At 40.8% G+C, this 12,311-nt stretch overlaps 1 protein-coding gene across 1 annotated transcript in view; it reads left to right on the forward strand.

The window, feature by feature from the left end:
* The window catches only part of MYRIP (myosin VIIA and Rab interacting protein), a 727,567-nt gene that overhangs the window by 539,362 nt on the left and 175,894 nt on the right, over positions 1-12,311 (forward strand). The window lies entirely within an intron of this gene.

Below are 12,311 nucleotides of genomic sequence, written 5' to 3' on the forward strand. Positions count from 1 at the left end.
TCAATATTAACTAAGAATTTTACCAAAGAAGTAATAAATGCACCCCCATTATCCTTTTCTCCACAAATCAAAGGTTTTTGCAAATGCAAAATGTGTATAGTTTGTAGAAGCACTGATCCCACTGTTCCTCATAAAGTAACTCAATTTATCTCAAGAATGACAAATCAGGTTTATAAAATTAATGTCTTCATTAACTGTTCAACGAAAAATGTTATTTATCTGCTTGAATGCCCCTGTGGCCTCCAATATGTTGGAATGACTACATGGTGCTTAAAAATGCAATTAAGTGAACATTGCAGAAACATTAAAAATGGATACTTAAACCATTCAGTATCCAAACATTTTATTAAACATAACAAAGACCCAAGATTGCTGAAGTGTATTGGAAAAAAAAAATGTACTATTCCATGGAGGGGCGGTAATATTAAAAACATTTTAGGCAAAACTGAAATGGAATGGGTGTACAAACTTCAAACTCTCACACCCCATGGTTTAAATGTTGATTTTGATTTGTTCAGTTTCTTGTAATTATATGCTTTTACATTGTTTTTATTCATTCTTAAATAGATGGACTATATGTTTCTTTTATTCTTTGCACCATCAATAGATGGGATATGTGCTGCTCTATTTACAAATTGTAATTTTTATGTCTTGTACTATTCTTTTTTTATTGTTTCTCTTTTAGGACTATGCCTGCTGACACTTTTCAGTGTATCGGGCATACTCCTTTATCTTAACGTCGGCCACATCTTTGTGTGAGCCGAGGTTTTTTTCATTTCCATGACGACGGCCGCAGCTTCGTGCGGGCCGCCGGCTTTGAGATTTAGTTTATTCTCCATGACGACGGCCGCGGCTATGCGCATAAACACGCCCCTCCCGTCTGACGTCAGCCACAATTATATGCGAGCCGACGTCCAACTTCTATCCACTGGTTTAGACGCCGACGTCTTCTTACTACATGTCCCAGCATACTATGCGGTTGATATGCCGGTCACATGACTGCATTACAAAGTTATTTTTTAATCAAAATAAACCTTGTTTACAATGTTTTTAAGCCTAATAACGTTCATAAAGCCTATTATATTGTATGTTCATTATGAAAATTTTATTTTTATATGTTTAATTTTGATTGTTTATTACTGGAATTTTGATTGGCTGTTTCTAATTTTGGCGCCATATTTAAAGATTTGAATTGTTATTTAAACTTTCTCTTGCCAGGTATGAGGTCCTTATTCCATATTGATAAAGCCGTATTGCCGAAACGCGTTTGTGGATATTTTATTGTGTATTTGAATATATTAACGATTATTTGGTCACTTTTTATTGGTGCCATTTATCTTTTGATAAACTGTATATTGTTTTTTACCTGGCATTGTTATCACCCTGGACTCCAAGTAATCTGAGGTGGGGATAATACCACCAGCGCTATCTTCAAGTAGCAGTTGGTCTGCTCCTCCCTTGTGAGTTCCATTTTATATATTTTATTTCCAGTATTTTATCCAGTGAGCACTATTGGTTGTCTCTCTTTTATCTTTGAGTGTGGAACATACCATTGACAAAGGAAATTTTCCCTATATCCCATAAGCGGGGATTGTACCGCTGTACGCCTTCTACACTAGAGCGAGTTATAGCTCTTGCAATTTTTATACCAGCTTTTAATATTTTATTTACTCCATAATTAGACTTATTGCACTATTTGGTTCTCTATTTGTTTTATCTCTTACATATGAGTGAATCTACACGAAGGAGAACAGCGAGAACACTTGTTCCTGACCAAGCACCTATAGACCTATTTGGACTATTTGTTATTAATATATCAATTCTCTTTGGCGCAGCCCTTACTCTCTATTCCTTTTTCTTTCATTATACTTTAAAGGTGTTTGAGGGATTCCCTTATAGGGTTGCTGCCCATTTGTTATTTAGCGCTTACCGTATATACTCGAGTATAAGCCGAGTTTTTCAGCACATTTTTTGTGCTGAAAAACCCCAACTCGGCTTATACTCGAGTCAGAGTCTGTATTATGGCAATTTGCATTGCCATAATACAGACTGGGGGGAGAGGGGGGCTGGCAGAGCTGTACTTACCTATCCTGCAGCTCCTGTCAGCTCTCTCCTCCTCCGCGCCGTCCGTTCAGCACCTCGGTCAGCTCCCAGTGTAAGTCTCGCGAGAGCCGCGGCTCTCGCGAGACTTACAGTGGGAGCTGACAGAGGGAGCTGCACAGACCGCGCGGAGGAGGAGAGAGCTGACAGGAGCTGCAGGAAAGGTAAGTACAGCTCTGCCAGCCCCCCTCTCCCCCCCACTGAACTGCCAATGACACTGGACTACCAGGGAAGGAGCCCCCCCCCCTGCCATATATCAAGCAGGGAGGGGGGACGAAAAAAAATATAATAAAAAAAAAAAATGTATAATTCAGTATAAATAATAAATAATAATAATAAACAAATATGATAATATTACAAAATAAAAAATAAAATAATAATTAATAAAAAAATGAATAATATATCAAAACGCCCACCCCCACCAACACATACACAAACACACACTGCATCACACACACTCACACTTCATTCATATACACACACACTGCACTCACACACACTGCATTCATACACACACACTGCATTCATACCCACACACTGCACTCATACACACACACTGCATTCATTCATACACACACACTGCATTCATACACACACACTGCACTCATACCCACACACTGCACTCATACCCACACACTGCACTCATACACACACACTGCACTCATACACACACACTGCACTCATACACACACTGCACTCATATACACACACACTGCACTCATACATACACGCACTGCACTCATACATACACGCACTGCACTCATACACACTGCACTCATTATATACACACACTGGAAATAAATATTCAATTAATATATACGCACACACACTGCACTCATACGCGCACACACTGCACTCATACACACACACTGCACTCACACTGCACTCATACACACACACTGCATTCATACACGCACTGCACTCATACGCACACACTGCATTCATTATATACACACACTGTAAATAAATATTCAATTAATATAATTTTTTTAGGATCTAATTTTATTTAGAAATTTACCAGTAGCTGCTGCATTTCCCACCCTAGTCTTATACTCGAGTCAATAAGTTTTCCCAGTTTTTTGGGGTAAAATTAGGGGCCTCGGCTTATATTCGGGTCGGCTTATACTCGAGTATATACGGTACTCTTTTCTTCTGTTACATGAATAAATCTGTCCATGATTCCTAGAAAGAAATAGGACTACTAATGCACTGTTCATCATCACAGCTCTTTCATTACTCTTTCATTTAACTGGGGGAAAAAACACACACAACAGCCAGGGTATAAATTATTCTACACAACATTAAGGTTTCTGAATATTGGTGGCCTAATGGCCTAAAGTAAATTAATTCCCATTGATGTAAAAAAAATGCTGAAATAATATAGATATTTTTAGCATCTTTGGACTCGACTGTCAACTTGGCCTTGTGCTTAGGGTCATCGTCATGCTGGAAAGTCCAAGAGCGTCCCATGCTCAGCCTTCGTGCAGAAGAATGCAAATTGTCTGCCAATATTTTCTGATAACTTGGTACATTCATCTTGCCATCAATTGTCACACGATTACCCATGCCTTTAGAGATCAAACACCCCCAAAACATCAGTGAGCCATCACCATGCTTCACAGTGGGGATGGTATTCTTCTCACTATACGCCTCGTTGACCCCTCTTCAAACATAGCGCTTATGGTTGTGACCATAAAGCTCTATTTTGGTCTTGTCACTCCAAATTACAGTGTGCCAGAAGGTGTGTCAAGGTGTTGTCGGGCATACGGGCATAGGATTTTTTGTGGCATTGCGCAGTAAAGGTTTCTTTCTGGCAACTGGACCATGCAGCTCATTTTTGTTCAAGTATCGTCATATTGTGTTCCTTGAAACAACCAAACTATCTTTTCTAGAGCAGCCTGTATTTTTCCTGAGGTTACCTGTGTGTTTTTCTTTGTATCCTGAACCATTCTTCTGGCAGTTGTGGCTGAAATCTTTCTTGTTCGCTCACTCATGCAGATAAACACGGTCCAAGGTGGGGGCGGAGCCAGCAGCGCAACGGAGCGGACGCATCTCTGTGAGCTCCGACTCCAACTTACCTTTACTGACCTTAATCGGGGGGAAAATACCTGCAAAATACCTGCAAACCCGACCGCAGAAGCAAGGAGTAACATGGGCAGAAAGTCTAAAAAACCAAAGGCTGACAGAAGCCCTCCCGGACGGGATATCGGCGAAATGCTGCGGAACACGCAGCAGGCCGCATGGTCCAAGATGGCGCTGGAGGAAGATATTGCCTCGTACTCATCGGGTGACTTTGACACAGACCTCATGGAGGCCTCAATACAGACCTCAATACAGGGCCCAAGACACCCGGAGACCCGGTCACAGCGAGCCAAATTAAGGAAATGCTGGCTGAGTTGCGCAAGGACCTTTCTGCTGACATGGCCTGCTACAAAGCGGCCATGGAAGGGGCAAAGACAAAAATCGCCCAGCTGGAGGCCTGTACGAGCACCCAGGACTCCAGATTAACAAAGGTGGAACGACAATTAGCTGAACTGGCAAAACAGCAACATGACACAGCAGACCGCCTGGATGTCATGGAGGATCAAAGGAGACGCCACAATCTAAAAGTCCGAGGTATACCTGACTCAGTCAGCTTCACCGAGCTACCCCACTACATCAGGCGCCTCCTGGGCGCCCTGCTCCCGCCAAAACAGACAAAGTCCCTGAGGCTCGACGGGTTGTTCAGACTGCCGAAGCCGACCCGAGCTCCAGCAACTGCTACTGCAGACCTCATCTTGCTATTTCAGAGCATGTCAGACAAAGCAGCACTCCTGACCGCACTGAGGGGCAAAACTCCCTTCTCGTTTGAGGGCAGCAGCCTAACGTTTTTTCAGGACATCACCAAGAACACCCTTACCTGGTGGAAATCATTGCAACCGTTATTGCACCACCTCCACTCCAGAGAGCTGCCCTACCGCTGGGGGAACCCGAGAGCGGTATCGTTGACTTACCATGGGACCACACATAAAGCACAGAGCTATCAAGAACTGGCTTCACTCCTAACATCCACGGGTATACTCCAAGCTGCGCCCGCAGAACAGCCAGGACTGTCCAGAATCAACCCGGCTACCATAAAGGAGTTCACCCCGAGGGAAACTCTGAGATCAGCACCGGCCAGTCCGCCAACTTGAATCGGTCAAGGCTTTATCCTGATCCGCTGACCCACCATCAAAGATAACCTTACTTTAAGTTGTCTGAGACTCCTACAAACACAAACCGTTGATATGATGTGAAATGTTTTAGTTTGTTTCAGTTTAGATGCTTCGGTAGTTCACTCCCGATACCCCCCCTAGTGGTTGACATTAATAATGCGCCCCCCCCCCCCCCCGCCGATTCATAGTTGAGCCCCTTCGGGCAAGCATAAGCTCCAAACGGCAACGCAGGGGTGGATCGCTCCTATGTAAGGACACACATGTTTAACCCTACCCTACCTGCACACTCACATAGGATCTCACAGTCGAGCACCAAGTATGTTCTTAATAATACATCCTTACCCAGAATGTATGATACATATATATGCCCATTATTGTTTTTATTTACCTTTTACCTTTTAGTACCTTTTAGTACCTTTTCATTAATTAGTTATGTTTATCACTGACTCAGCTCGTGCGGCGCCGACTGCCGCCACAGTCTCTGTAACCACGATCACAGAAAGATTAGGACCAACTGATGTACAAACTGAGATATGTTATTACTTTGTTCATGAATATTGTTTTTCACTTTTTTACCCTTAAAATACCAGCGCAGTATGCTTTAAACTATGTACACACCAATACTGTATATTACCTGCTGTAGATGTATCCTATCCTTGTCATTACCGAATGATGTATTTACTACTGCACTGCCAATATGCCCATTATTGTTTTTATTTATATTACCTTTTCATTAATATGTTATGTTTATCACTGACTCAGCTAATGCGGCGCCGACTACCGCCATAGTCTCAGTAACCACGATCACAGAAAGATTGTGACCAACTGATGTACAAACTGAGATATGTCACTACTTTGTTCATGAATATTGTTTTTCACTTTTTTACCCTTAAAATACCAGCGCAGTATGCTTTAAACTATGTACACACCAATACTGTATATTACCTGCTGTAGATGTATCCTATCCTTGTCATTACCGAATGATGTATTTACTACTGCACTGCCAATATGCCCATTATTGTTTTTATTTATATTACCTTTTCATTAATATGTTAGGTTTATCTCTGACTCAGTTAATGCGGCGCCGACTGCCGTCATAGTCTCAGTAACCACGATCACAGAAAGATTATGACCAACTGATGTACAAACTGAGATATGTTACTACTTTGTTCATGAATATTGTTTTTCACTACTTTACCCTTAAAATACCAGTGCAGTATGCTTTCAACTATGTACACACCAATACTGTCTATTACCTGTTGTTGATTATCTTATCCTTGTCATTACCGAACAATGTATTTACTACTGCACTGCCAAAAATAAAGAATTAAAAAAAAAAAAAAAAACACGGTCCAAGGTGACCAGGTAAGAAGCCACCTGGAATGTGAATCTGTGCACGGGGCTGTGCAGGAAAGGTGCTGCAATATGCAGTACAGACAAGGTCACAAGCAGAAGTCAGAGGAAAGTCAGAGATCAAGTTAAATGGAGGGTGGATCCAAGGTCAGAAGCCTGGGTCTATCTGGAGAACAAGTTCAGGAGACAAGAAAACAGGAACTACTCACGATCACCAGAGTCCAAGAACTGACCAAGTTCCCAGGGCGAGGCAGTCCTTAAATACCTGGTTGATGAGCGATCTGCTAAGCTAAAGCACAGGTAATAGCCCCAGAAGAAGTCCAGCCCCCAGTGCTGCAGACATAGCCAGGTATAACAAGGATAGAATTACTCAAAAAAATAGAATCTGCTGTGGCTTAGAGGCAGTATAGCAGGCCCAGTGCCCATCTGGCACCTGTCGGGTGGCCATGCCTGGACGTCTGGATTTCACAGTGAGAACCATGACAACCTGACCTTGGCTTGTTATCAAGAGTTCCCTTAATTTTCCACTACTTAATAAGTGAATGAACAGTACCGACTGGCATTTTCAAGGTTTTGGATGTATTTTTATAACTTTTTCCATCTTTATAAAGTTCCATTACCTTCTTACACAGTTCTTTTGACAGTTAGTTTCTGCTCCGCATGGCTCAGTATCTAGCCTGCTCCGTGCATCCTTGTAAGAGCTTACAAACTCATTGACTATTGATATACAGACACTAATTGCAATTTAATAAGCCACATGTGTGGGAAATTGATCATTAATTGCCATTTTAACCTGTGTGTCTGTAACAGGGCTAAACATTCAAGGGTATGTAAACGTTTGATCAGGACCATTCGGGTGATTTATGTTATCATTACGATTTAAAAAGGAGCCAAACGAGGGTGGGGCCTGACAGCCATGCTAACCGGTCGTATGCTGGAGAGGCTCCTGCAGAATGTGGTCTTTTAAATTGAAATTCTGGACTCACGGCTAACATCCAAGCAGTGTAATTTAATGAAGTGTGCAGGCAGCTGTTGGTGCTACCGTGGACTCCAAGATCGGGAGTTTTGAGGCCCCTGTGGGTGCTACAAAGCTTTGGAGCATGCACCCTACTTGGGAGAGGAGTGGGGCAGACGTTCATATACCTGGCTGCCAAATAACAGCCCTGTGACACCCCTCACAGGCCCTGATCCCCCACCCTATGGTCCGGCTGGGGTAATCCTGGTCCCCACTAGAGGGAGCCGTTGCTATGCAGACCATCCATGCAGAGCTTACCTAGCGTTTGGACTACTGTCCTAAAACGACAAAATGGTGGCTGCGTGGCCTACACTGGGCACAGCTGAACTAACTACAAACAGACAGCCTTTACATCAGAGACATTCCAACTCCTATCACCTAAACAACGCCGACAACCAACGGAGAAACTATGGCTACCCTGGCCTTCGTACCTGTACCCTAGGCCCAGTCTTCACGACTGCCTTTCTGGACTTTGGGACCCCAGAGGACACTCCTCGAATCACAGCCCCACTCCTGGGCACAACACCCTAGCCAGGATCTCCATTTTCAGCCATTAGTGGTACCTGAACTGGGAGCACAAGTGGTAGGCTGATGTAATGCCCGGGGCCGGCGGAATGGCACCTTAAAGGACTCTGCATTCACTTCACCTCAGTCAGAGGCAGGAATGAGCCGAACCCAGAGGACTCAACAAGCCCATCTGCATGCCTTTTCAAGCAAGTCTGTGGAGCAGGCTTTCCTTAAGAAACTCCAGTGGCATATATTAATCTTGGTTTAACATGTTGTTTTTATGCTTACTTTATTCAATTTTATTTAGGTGGTTTTTTTTTAGCACACTGTTGGGCATCTGACATTTTGGCAATTGATATATCTAGAAGTTGTATACTGCATGTGTTATCTATTAGAACTAAGCACTCAGTGATGACAGCATAATATCACTACTGTTGGTGAGATCCACCCATAAATAAAGCAATTTTCAGTGCACTAGTCTTCATTATTGGACTGCTTTACAGACATTTTTCCTTTTTTCTTTTTACTTTTTTCCGTTTTGGTTATTTTCATTTTGTTTTTAAGACAAAGTTAATTGCTTGAATTACAACTGTCTCAATTTCAGCAGTATTGTCCCTCCAGATGCCCTGAGTTTGTTCTCTGGTGTCCCACATTTGTCCCTGCAAAGTTTTTTATTATTTACCAATAATAGCAATTTTTCTTTTTTATTATTTTTTTATTATTTAAATTTGTTGCCTTTTTTCTTCTCTTTTTCTCTTAAGGCCTATCAGTACATTAACAGGTGGTGGATCCACCTAGGATATCTTATCCCCACACGTATGGGATATCAGGACTGTAATTAGTTGTAAATAATCATTGTACATGCCATGAACTTGTGCTTGGTGTATGATATATGAAATAAGAAAGGGATGGCCAGTGGTTGTAAATATTGTGTATATATTATGAATTTTCTCGATGTGTATGATATATCAATTTAGGATAAGATCACCAATTAACTTGAGCAACTTTTTGAATTACACTGGGTTATTGTGCGGCCGGTCTATCTACTCCTCTATCCTGGAGATAATTGACTTAAGTGGCTGTGGTAACTTAATTATTTCCAGGTACACTAAGTATCTCTAAGTCAAAAACTGTTACAAAAACCACATAAAAATGCATAACTCTTATAATACAATGTTTAACCTATATGTCCAACATATCCCCAGATAGCTTGGATCTGAGCGCTCAATATGTCCGAAAAGCGTTCAGATCTCATGAATACAGTTGGATTGCCATGGGGTTAAACAATGGCAAGGGCTGATGGGAGATTGAGGAGGGACAAAGCAGCCAGTTTCAACTGGTCTGGCAGTGTCCCTGGGACAACGCCCTGCTGGAAAACAATAGGACAGGAAAAAGGGGGCGGGGAAGAGGCACATTTTCCCATGGAAGTCATTTTTATTTTTTTTTGGTCTGCCATTTTGCAGGGCTCATAATCCTGGGGCAAAAGGCTGGCAAACAGGCCCCTCCAAAACCCAGTGGCGAGGTTATTTTCGCTAGACTCCTCTACTTAGCTTAGCCATGTTTAAAGTTGATTAGGTTGTTAACGTTTAAATGCCAGCACAGGGTCAAACAGGAACATAGAATAGAGTGCCTACTTTGCAACAACTTACCAATGCACACCCCTAACCTATACACCAGTACAAGAAATACAGTCAAATGTTAAATGTAACAATGCCTGTATAGCCAGCTTATACCTTAATTCATAAAATGAGGCAGATTCACTAAGGAGGTATCCACATTTTGCATTTCGTACATTTCTTCTTGTCATGCTAACATATGTCTTAACTCTGATTTCTACTTTTTGTACTACAATATCTATGCCTCAATAAAATAATGATTGACATTTATTAGGTTATAATACCTCTATCATTGTACACTTATACATACACACACCATTGCTCCCTTTTGCCCATATCAGTTTTACCCTGCACTGGGAGAAACAGAATGTATATTTTTTTCCCTGTTTATCATTTATTCTATGGGAACTTGTGTGTGAGTTTGGATTAACTGAAGTAAACCTCTGTGTGTGTGTGTGTGTGTGTGTGTGTGTGTGTGTGTGTGTGTGTGTGTGTGTGTATATATATATATATATATATATATATATATTTATATATATTTTTTTTTTATTTTTTTTACATTTTGCAAAAAAGAAGCCAAACAACTATGTGATAATAAATGGCTTCATATGATCAGTATACTGCAATAAAATACATTTTTTTTGCATGATCAGTCATATTTTCAAAATCAATGCCAAAATTTCACAATTTCTGCCAGGGTATGCAAACTTTTGAGCATGACTGTAAATACAACTCTAACCTCAATTGAAACCATGCATCCACAGAGTAAGAGGGACGACTCCTTCTTCAATTCCTCTATACAAATAGAAACCCAGTCGGTATGACACCCAACAGAAAAAAAAGGGGTGGAAAGACCAGAAACAATCTGTAGAATTTGGCAAGACAGTGCAAATAGTAAACATTTTAATATACAATAACAATACATTGCACACAAAAATAGGAGAGTCCTAACCTAAGTTTACAAAACACGGTTGGTTTACCACCTGGATTTCTATTTGTATACTCTTACTTCTCTAACTTTCTATTACGATGGAGGTATCATGTTGTAGGTATAATTCAGCTGCTAATTTGGCACACTTGTCACCCTAAATAACCTGATAAAACATTAGAGATATTACCTGCGGTGGAACATATCCACTGCAGGTCCACTGTAGATCAGCAACAAGCCACATCAAATGTGCAATTTGTACAATTATAGGCATTTCTTGGAACCTTGGCATTTAACATTGTAGCAGTAGAACATGTCAGCCATAGAAAATTATCAAGATAAGAGGCCCTGTCGAAAATATTGGCTTTTAGAGAACTTCTCCACTTTATGCAAAGATTACTTGTTGTCCTATTATCCTATAAGCAAGCAAATGGGCTACGTCTAGATTGGTTTTCTAGTGTTCCTAAATCACTAAGGGCATATAAATTGGTCTCTATTACATGTGCTATGCTATATAAGGGACACAACTCTTTTTGCATTCATATCTTATAATTTATTGTGTGATATGTAGTTGAATTTAGTAGTTACTTACCTGCTTACCTGTTTAATTTAAAATAAAAAATGCGAGGAGTTCTACAATTCATCATGCCTCTTTTATATGGCTTTACTTGCCATTAGGATACTTAATAAATGCTATGTAGGTTTAGCCTCTTTAAATAATTACTCTAAGCACCATAACTATTTAGCATCATTGCAAAGATAATGGTGTAGAAAGTACCTTGTCTTTCTAACCAGAGGGTTTTAACCCCTTAAGGACCAAACTTCTGGAATAAAAGGGAATCATGACATGTCACACATGTCATGTGTCCTTAAGGGGTTAAGTGTAGTGATTTGTAATAATATACTTTGTTGCCCAAGATTTACCCCATGTGCTTGTGAGCTATATAAATAGTGTGTATTATAACTAGATTTACCCAAACCCGTGGCCCATCTGTTTTTTAAGACAAAGTTAATTGCATGAATTACAACTGTCTCAATGTCAGCAGTACTGTCCCTCCCGATGCCCTGAGTTTGTTCTCTGGTGTCCCACATTTGTACCTGGGAAGTGTAGCATGAGCACTGAAACAGCACATGGTCTGCCTTTTGTGGTTCAGTCTGCTTGATTGACCAATGCCCTCTGTATAGGAGAAACCACCCCTCTTGAGTAATGCCATTGACACAGTTTGCTCAATTGGCCCCACTCCATTTTATATCTTCAATAAATGCTTCCTTTTTTAAAAAACAAAACAAAAAAACATGTTGATATTTTGTTTGGTAAACTAACATTCCTTGTTAGAATTTGTGGTAAGATATATGAAGTTTTGGAGGCTTAATGTCTTTACATTCAGTTAAAAGTTTCTGTGAGGTTTAGACTGTACATACGATTTAGATTGTGTTGTCATTTTCTAATCGTTTCTGTGTATGGAAATTGTGCGAAATTTGCTAATTTTGGCTATAAATTGTGAAATTGATTGCTAAAGCACACATAGTGGGAATACTCGACTTATGGCACACTTGCATAGCACATTGGGCATATGGCACATTTGCTTGGCAAATTG

The sequence above is a fragment of the Pelobates fuscus genome, chromosome 4, assembly GCF_036172605.1.
Source record: "Pelobates fuscus isolate aPelFus1 chromosome 4, aPelFus1.pri, whole genome shotgun sequence".
Taxonomy (NCBI): Eukaryota; Metazoa; Chordata; class Amphibia; order Anura; family Pelobatidae; genus Pelobates; species Pelobates fuscus.